Source organism: Oryza sativa, chromosome 2, assembly GCF_034140825.1.
Source record: "Oryza sativa Japonica Group chromosome 2, ASM3414082v1".
Taxonomy (NCBI): Eukaryota; Viridiplantae; Streptophyta; class Magnoliopsida; order Poales; family Poaceae; genus Oryza; species Oryza sativa.
Window position 1 is genome coordinate 20,280,741 of NC_089036.1, and position 10,455 is coordinate 20,291,195.

Sequence of the window (10,455 nt, forward strand, 5' to 3'; positions counted from 1 at the left end):
TAGTAATGCATAAGAGCTAGCCAACTACCGGCTTCAATTCATCTATAACCAATCTAATAGCTCATTGCCTATAAGTATATACTACATCACTAATATATGGTCCTACATCTTATACACACAAAACGTATTAAAGTTTGTACTGCAGCTGGCTATAAATTTATAGCCCGTTTTTCTTTTCTTCTTCATATGTGCTTACAGCTGACTTATAGCCTGCTATTGTACTCGCTCTAAATGCAAGACATCGAATCCATACAGGTCATACACACGCATGCACACGCGCGCACGGTTGACTTTTTTCTAGGTTCCGTGCAGTGTGTTTGCGTCGCGTCGTCCATGCACATGTGGCCTAATTACTTCGGCATTTAAGAGACACGCACACAAGAACGAAAGTTACTGCAGCCGTAGACCATTAGATTAGATTTGATTTGATTAGATTAATATTGCGATGAAGTCCCCAAACAAACGAGAAATAAATTGATTGCCAACTTGAAGCACAGAATTAATGAAAGAAGGTTCCTGTACAGAGCCTCGGTTTGGTGAATGAAACATGTGTTGATCATTCGATCGGCTGATGCTCATATGAGTACGTACGGCACTTGTCATATTTCTTCTCATTAATTTATCAATGAGACGCACGTATACGGTATACCTCATACACACAACAATTTCTAATAACATGTTGCCAACTAAGTAAATTTGCTGAGCATATAAAAATTGTAAAAGAAGGGAAAAGAGAAATATTGTAATTTCAGTTAGCAACAGCTCAACAACGTTCACTACTTTAAAAAAAAGACATATACATAGATACCGGAACAGCTAAAACCAACACCTATAATGTTTTCTTCACCTCCACATACTGAAAAAAAAAAAAAAATCGACACCTATAAATGATTATAGGTGTTATACTTCTATAGAAATTCCGACAACAAAACTATAGGTGCATTTTTTCCCTGGACACCTATATTTTAGCTCGCTCTCTCTCTCCTCGCAGCGCCCTCCTCTCCATCCAATCCGGTGGGAGGGGAGGCGGCAGCAGTGGCGACACCCTCCCTGACATTAGGCCATTGTTAGTGTTTTTAGTGTTCTTAGTGTTTTTGGATATTCTTAGATTGGTCGTATTTTTTTAATTCGTGAAACCTCAAATATGTCGGTTCCTAAATCGGCACCTATTTCCCCTCCACATCAGTGACACCTTCTATGTGCCGGTCGGGAAACCAGCATCAATTAAGGTTTTTGCAGTAGTCGTTGTAGGCAAAAAAAAAAAAAAACACGAGAGCACCAGATAACATCAGGTATTAGTAAAGATTGATGTCAAAACATATAATTAGAATGTATTAGTAAAGATTTAGCTCAAAACAAAACCCTTTGTAGCATTCCGCTTCCATGGATTGAATACGTAAGAGCCCACGCCGGACTTTACTTTTGAATATGTCCTAAGTTTTCTTTTACTTAAGAATATTCCCTAAGTTATGCGTATAAGAGCCATCAATATACGTACGTTATTAAAAGGATTTAGACTATAATCAGAGATGTACACAATTCTATCGTATGCATATACTATATACTAAGTTAAAACAATTTTCAAAGTCAAAATTAATTAATGAACGTCGTTACACGCCTCATTTAAGATTTAGACCGCCGTACATACATGTATTCTCCTCATCTAGGTAGACTGAGGAGTTGTGGACTACTCTTCCATGCCCTACTGATCACCGTGCAACGTGCATGGCCAAGGAAATCGTAACAGTTCCCATGACAAAGAGACGTGCCTGCCTGACTGACTGATTCCTGACCTACGTACGTCGGCGTCAAGCTGACGTTCTGATATGATTGCTCTCATGTAGTACTAAATCCGTCATATTTTAAGTGTAACCACGAGTTTTCGTACCTAACTTTTAATCGTCCATTTTATTTATTTTTTTTATAATTAGTATTTTTATTGTTTTTAATTTTTTTAAGATAAGATGGAAGATCAAAATTAGATAAAAAAATCATGATTGCATTTAAAATAGGACGGAGGGAGTATTACTTACTCCGTCCCAAAAATATAAGAGGTTTTCTGAACATATGTTTTTGTCCAAATTAGTAGTATTAGAATATATTACGTCCATCCAAAATTACTTATATTTTAGTATATTTTAGCTGATGGAGTACTTATTAATTGGGGAGCATTATCAGACTTAAAAAAAAAAGAAAGAAAGGACAGAACGTGCAGACAGACAGTGCATTAATCCTCTGCTAGAGCCCAAGTCCATACTCCATTCAATGCAACTGCTCCAAACACAAGTACAGCGAGTAAATTCGATCACATTGGAAGAAACGATCCAAACATGTCCACTGGATTCATGGCCTGGTAATTAAACCGCGTGACTTAATAATTATGGCCTGGCGGTAGGACGGCACGTCTTGTTTCATACCAATGGATAGATGCTCTAGAAGTCCAAATTAGTTTATGCTTCCAGAGGTGTAATAATTAGCTTTGGTTAATGTCAACTTCATGATCAGGTTTTACATACTCCCTCAGTCCCATAAGGGATTTTAAATTTTTGCTTATAACGTTGGACCATCAAGGTTGTCAGTATTCTAATTCGTATCCTAGTATCTTACGATACTATGATCCTACTAAGCCGAAATGATACCGATCCCATCTAGTATCTTATTTTTCATAGTATCTCGATCCTACTATTCATTACTACACGATCCTACGAAATCTTAGGTGGTATCCCGATTCTACGATCCCTACAATACTACAAAATATTATTTTAAATAACATGGTTTGAAAATAATGTAACTAAATATGCTCAAATTTATATAAAAATTAGTTAAATATATCAAAACCAACGTGGTTTCTCTTCATAAATGCCTCTATTTGCATGATATATATCATTACTACATTTTTTTATACAGAATGGCTATATATAATTAATATAAATATTAATTAAACTTAAAAAAAGAAAATCTCATAGTATCCCGATACTACGATACGATCCTACAATACAATATTACTTTGAGCAAAACGATACTACCTAGTATCCCGATCCTGACAACCTTGTTGACCACTTGTCTTATTCAATTTTTTTTTGAAATTATTATTTATTTTATTTGTGACTTACTTTATTATCTACATTACTTTATGCACAACTTTTTGTTTTTTATATTTGCAAAAAAAATTTGAATAAGACGAGTGGTTAAACGTTACAAGCAAAAACTTAAAATCCCTTATATTGTGGGACGGAGGGAGTATTTTGTCACGCGACGTATGTACGTAATAAAAAAAAACTCCACCCATTTTATATTATAAATTGTTTAATTTTTTAAATCAAACTATGTTAAGTTTGATCAAATTTATTGAAAAATTTAGTAATATCTAAAATATCAAATTAGTTTCTTTAAATATCGAATATATTTTGATAATATATTTTTATTGAAAATATAGTTAAACTTTGTCAAACTTAAATACTACCTCCATCCAAAATATAGTAACTTTTGGCTATGAATTTGGACACACAGTTATCCAGATTCAGAGCTAAAAATGCTCATATTTTAGAACGGACAGAGTATGTATTAGTAACATTAGTGCGTGTTTATACACCAGATTTTACATACTACTACAAAAACTTGTATATTGGTATAAGTTGAATTTAAACTTGTATATATACGCAATATTACTAATACATACTCCCTCCGTTTGGTGCCCATTGGTGCTAAAAGAACAACACTACTACAGAAACAACGATTGGTGCTAGTTGGGAAATCCGAGGAAACTCTATAGGTGTCGGATTTTCCAACCGGCACCCCACAGGTGACACCTTTGAAAAAAAAAGGCGGCTTGATATATCGGCTCAAATCGAGCCGTTGCATCGAGCAGCTCTCATCCCAAATCCACATATCACCAGCCATCCATCCCACATCCACCCGTGGCACAAATCAAAGAAACTGAATCACAAATTTCGGCGCAAATGAAAAATTCCATCACTTCAATTAGAGTCCATTACACTGATTATTTGCATGCATTAGAGGAAAATAATAAGATGAACAAATCAGAAAAATAAAGTAAAGTCCATCCGCGCACACCGTGAAGTAACCAACACTCACTGTTATAGAGAAGTCCCTTTGGCCGTATGCCACGCCATACAGGAGAGGGAGGAGGCACTGGATCTGGCCGCTCCCAAGCGCTGATGAGAAGGGGCGGTGTCGGATCCGGCTGCTCCCAAGCATCGGCGGGAAGGGACGGAGAGGAGGAAGTGCGAGAGAGGGAGAGAGGCCGGTGCTGGCTCACCGTGCATGGCAGAGAGAGAGAGGGGCATGTGGCCTTGCAAGGGAGAATGATAGGCACGGTTCAGGATAGGAGCGAATATGAAGGGGAGAAGAGCGACATGTGCATGAAGATAAGGACGCATGAGGGAATAAGGACATGATTTTTTTCTTTCTCATGCTCCACGCCCGTCGGCTCGGCTCGGTTTGATGGAGTGTCAGGTTTTTTAAAACTTTATACATACTCAAAAGTGCCGGTTTACAATAGGAATCTACACCTTTCTCTGATAGGAGTCATATATGCTAGTTCTTATTAAAAATCAACACCTATCTCTTCACAAATGTGCCGGTTCTACCGGATGACACACCGCAAGCTGGTGCCTCGGACGAAAAATGTGATAATTTTAGCATTTCCGTCACTTACAGTACAATCTCTTTTGTGTGTTTTTGCAGTAGTGTAAATATAATAAAATTACTTTCGAATAGAACGCATAAGTTGTTGGAATTCAGTTGGTTTTCCTTCTGATTATATCTGAATGAAAGTCACAAATGATGTTTGATGGTTGTTCAGATTTTATCTCTTTGGTTCTGTTCATTTTGTACCAGCGATTCTTCAGTTTGGTTCAGATAGATATATCTGAACTTTTGCCTTATCTTCAGATTTTGGTTTTCAGTTTTGATCTTGTTGGTTTGAGCTGTACGTGGAAGATAAGTCTTTATCATTCTAGATTTTCAGGCCGACGGAAATAAATCTGTTGATTGTTTGTTATCCGGCTTAGAGATAAGATTTTCTTGTTGCTATACAAGGCTATACTTAGAGATAAGATTTTCTTGTTGCTATACAAGGCTATATAAGCCACGTACTGCAGCTGTATTTGTTGATACAAAGTTTTTGCCCACATTCATCTGCTTGTTTTGCATAGAGAGAGTTACATCCCACGAAAGTCCGCTGGTTCGTTCTTGGCCGAGTGCACGGCTGAGGATACGAGATCATTGTATCTTGGAGGAGAGCCGCCGTCCATCTCGTGCACCTCGGCGAGGGCGTGAATCTCCTTGAAGACAGCGCCGCCGGCGTGCCTTGATCAAGCTGAAGCTGCCGTTCATCGTTCGGCAACGAGCAACATCTGCAGAACCTGCAAAGCTGCTGCCTACGACACAGATGACCTCCAACAATTTCAAGGAGATTCATCGTCATCTTCGACTCATAGGTAACAGTTTCCATGGCCCCATCCAACTCTTACGATGATGCTATGAAGCCTGAGAGGTTCAATGGTAATCACTTTAAGCGCTGGTAAACCCGGATGATGTACTGGCTCACTGCTTTGGATTTGTTTTCGGTCATCACTGACCAGGAGCCGCAGCCCGGATGATGTACTGGCTCACTGCTTTGGATTTGTTTTCGGTCATCACTGACCAGGAGCCGCAGCCAGGCGAGTTCTTTCCTGGGGCTATTCCATATGCTGATTTTTACCAGACCAGGAACTTTAATTGTGTGGGTAGAATTTTGAGCATGCTTTCCGATAAATTCTATGATATCTACATGCATCATACCTCTGCTCGTGTATTGTGGGAAACTCTAGAGAAGAAGTACAGTGTTCCAGATGCTGGAAAAGATCTGTACTTGGTTGAAAAATACCATGACTTCAAGATGACCAATGGAAAGTCTATGGTAGAGCAAACCCAGGAACTCCAGCTTCTAGTGGGGGAGCTCAACCATAGTAAGATTGCTCTCCCTGACAAGTTTCAGGTGGGAATGGTGATTGCAAAGCTCCCACCCTCGTGGAGAGATTTTGCTACTGCTCTCAAACATCGCAGGGAGGAAATGACTATGGATGACCTAGTTGCTTCCCTGGACGTTGAAGAGAAAGCCCGTGCAAAGGATGCTCCATTGGTTAATGAAGATTATAACTCTAGAGTGAATCTCACTGATACACATCAGAGAAGGAACAAGAAGAACCCAAAAGAGAACAACAGTGGCATGAAGCCAAGAGGAAAGATTGACAAAGGCAACGGCAAGAAAAATGGCAAAGGTCCGATGAGTTGCTTCGAGTGCGGCAAGCCTGGCCACTTTGCTAGGAATTGTCGTTACAAGAAAAGAAATGAGAAAGTCCAGAAGGACAAGTCTGATGATCAGACTGATGCCAAGGTCAATATGGTTATTGACGAAGCTGAAGTTGCAAGGTGCGTTTCGAACATGTCTCAAAAATTTGATAAGTGTCAACCTGCAGATTGGTGGGTTGACACTAGAGCAACTGTTCATGTGTGTTTTGATCGATCTTTGTTCTCCACTTTTCAGGAACAGCAAGGAGGCCGTTCTGTGACTCGTCTTGAGAGCAAGTCTAGGGTGCTGGGTAGTGGTTGAGTGGATTTGAAGCTTTCTTCAAGAAAAGTTCTGACCCTACACAATGTGCTCTTCGTACCAGCAGCGAAAGCAAATTTGATTAGTGGAAGTCTGTTAATGAAGTCAGGCCATAAGCTTGTCTTCGAGAGTAATAAAGTTGTAATAACTATTAGAGGTTCTTTTGTTGGGAAAGGCTATTTAGATAATGGCCTAATTAGACTATCTTTGTTGCTGCCTTGTTCAAGTTTTAGTGATAATAATAAAGCTTTCGCTGTTTCATCTCATTCTGCTCGTACTGATAATTCTTTGTGGCATAATCGTCTTTGTCATGTTAATTACAAATCTATATCTCGTATGATGTCACTAGATTTAATTCCCAAGCATGACACACGAGGTATAAAGTGTGAAATCTGTGTGCAAGCTAAACAACCTCGTAAACCTTTTAAATCTGTTGATAGAGACAGCTCTATGCTTGAATTAGTGCACTCTGATATATGTGAGATGAATGGAATTTTGACTAAAGGAGGTAGACGGTATTTCATTACTTTTATTGATGATTGCTCTAAGTACTGCTATGTTTATCTCTTAAGAACAAAAGATGAAGCTTTTGAGCATTTCAAAATTTTTAAAGCAGAGGCTGAGAATCAGCTTGATTTGAAAATTAAAATTTTGAGGTCTGACAGAGGAGGAGAATACTTATCAATTGAATTCTCTAAGTTTCATCAAGAACATGGAATCATCCATGAAACCACCCCTCCGTATTCACCCCAATCAAATGGGGTAGTTGAAAGGAAGAATCGTACTCTCACTGATTTAGTGAATGCAATGCTCAGCAATTCAGGTCTTCCAAACAATATGTGGGGTGAAGCTCTGTACACAGCATGCTTTGTGCTGAATCGTGTTCCTGCAAAAGGAACAGAAGTTACTCCATATGAACTATGGAAAGGCAGAAAACCAAATCTGAATTTTCTGAAAGTGTGGGGGTGCCTTGCCAAGGTAAATATACCTGTTGTCAAGAAGAGAAAGCTCGGACCTAAGACCGTCGATTGCGTGTTCATAGGATATGCACAGAACAGTCCAGCTTATCGTTTCCTGGTAGTTAAATCTGAAACTACAGAAGTTCGTGAAAATACTGTGATGGAATCATGTGACGCGACCTTTTTCGAAGATACATTTCCACTGAAGGTAAAATCTCCAAGTTCTGAACCTATTTCTGTTGAACCTAGAATTAGCATTTTGTCAGATGATTCCCTTAATTTAAGGAGGAGCAAGAGATCACGAACTGAGAAAATGTTTGGTGAAGATTTTATCATATACCTTGTCAATGATGTGCCCAGTACTCTGTCAGAAGCATTTGCATCTGCTGAAGCTGCATACTGGAAGGAAGCAGTGCAAAGTGAGATGGACTCTATCCTCTCTAATGACACTTGGGAAATCACACACTTGCCTCAAGGCTGTAGGGCCATAGGCTGCAAGTGGATTTTCAAAAAGAAACTGAAACCTGATGGAACTATTGACAAGTTCAAAGCCAGGTTGGTCGCAAAGGGGTACACACAAAGACAGGGAGAAGATTACTTTGATACATTTTCTCCAGTGGCTCGCATGCCTACAATTCGTGCTCTTGTAGCACTGGCTGCTGCATATGGCTATAAAATCCATCAAATGGATGTTAAAACCGCCTTCCTCAACGGAGAGTTAGAGGAAGAAATATACATGCAGCAACCGGATGGTTTCGTCATTCCTGGACAAGAAGATAAAGTGTGTAAACTTGAGAAGTCCTTGTATGGACTGAAACAGGCCCCAATGCAATGGCATGAAAAATTCGACAAAACATTGATCTCTGCTGGATTCACTGTTAATGATGCTGACAAATGTGTATATTCCAGGTTTGATGGAGATATAGGTATCATACTCTGTCTTTAGGTTGATGATATTTTAATCCTTGGTACAAATCTGAATATCATCTCTGAAATCAAAAGCTATTTATCAAATAAATTTGATATGAAAGATTTGGGTGAAGCCAAAGTAATTCTGAACATTAAAATTCAGGAAAAGGACAAAGGTTTTGAACTCAATCAGTCACACTATGTGGAGAAGCTTTTGCATCGTTTTGGTCATTTTAATAGCAAATCTGCAGCTACTCCCTATGATCCTTGTTTAAAATTGCATAAAAATCAAGGTCATGGTCTTGACCAAGTGAAGTTTGCACAAATAATTGGGTCTTTAATGTATCTTGCAAATACTACTCGTCCTAACATTTCATATGCAGTTAGCAGGCTGAGCAGGTATTCGAGCAAACCTGATTCAAATCATTGGCATGCTCTAGAATGTGTTCTAAGGTATTTGAAAGGGACCATAAATCAAGGTTTGTTTTACTCTGGTTTCCCAGCTGTGCTGGAGGGTTATAGTGATGCAAATTGGATCACTTATTCTAATGAAATGAAATCAACGAGTGGTTTTGTTTTTACTCTTGGTGGAGCTGCCATATCGTGGAAGTCTGCAAAACAGACTATATTAACACGATCCACCATGGAAGCGGAACTAGTAGCATTGGAGACTGCTTGTTGCGAAGCTGAATGGCTTAGGGAACTATTGATGGATATTCCAATAGTAGAAAAACCAATTCCTGCAGTGCTCTTGTATTGTGACAATCAAGCTGTGATAGCTAAAGTTACAAGCAAGAAAGAAAACATGAAATCTTCTAGACATGTGAAGAGGAGACTAAAGTCTGTTAGAGACTTGAGGAATACTGGTGTAGTTACATTTGACTATATCAAGACAGAAAAGAATTTGGCTGATCCATTCACAAAAGGATTAGCACGAAAGCCAATACTAGAGTTGTCGAAAGGGATGGGGCTGAGGCCTGCCAATGAATTATTGACAGTGGCAACCCAACCTGTTTGATTGGAAATCCCATGACACAGGTTCAATGGGAAAACAAGCTGATCTGTAATGGTGAGTACTGATTAAATTACATTATACCCCTTGCTATTGATTCAATACTTCTAATTTGCAAGGAAGAGGTTGAGCTGTGTCTCTTAATGGATTCAAATCTAAGTGATGGGATATGTGCTTTGCAGGATATCCTTAGAGAATCCACCTACTTGAGCGTGATTGTTTGGTCGCAATCCATGAAAGTTTAGCTGGCCGCTTCCTAAAGCACTCATGAGATCCAAGATACTTGTGTATGATACTTGTGCTTCCTAAAGCACAAAACTGAAAGGGCTCTTGTGGCTGTAGCCGTGTATTGTGCGCCTACTTGATGATGTTTACACACCAAGGAGTAAAGTTCAAGGTTACCTCCACTGCGCTCCTGTGTAAATTAAGTCATGTACTAGCTAGACATAAGGTTCAAGTTTGGAAGGCACCTGTGTCGAAAACACAATATATCAAACTCTCTATTGCTGAAACATCATTTGTAACTTTGTGGGGGATTGTTGGAATTCAGTTGGTTTTCCTTCTGATTATATCTAAATGAAAGTCACAAATGATGTTTGATGGTTGTTCAGATTTTATCTCTTTGGTTCTGTTCATTTTGTACCAGCGATTCTTCAGTTTGGTTCAGATAGATATATCTGAACCCTTATATTTAGATTTTGGTTTTCAGTTTTGATCTTGTTGGTTTGAGCTGTACGTGGAAGATAAGTCTTTATCGTTCTAGATTTTCAGGCTGACGGAAATAAATCTGTTGATTGTTTGTTATCCGACTTAGAGATAAGATTTTCTTGTTGCTATACAAGGCTATATAAGCCACGTACTACAGCTGTATTTGTTGATACAAAGTTTTTGCCCACATTCATCTGCTTGTTTTGCATAGAGAGAGTTACATCCCACGAAAGTCCGCTGGTTCGTTCTTGGCC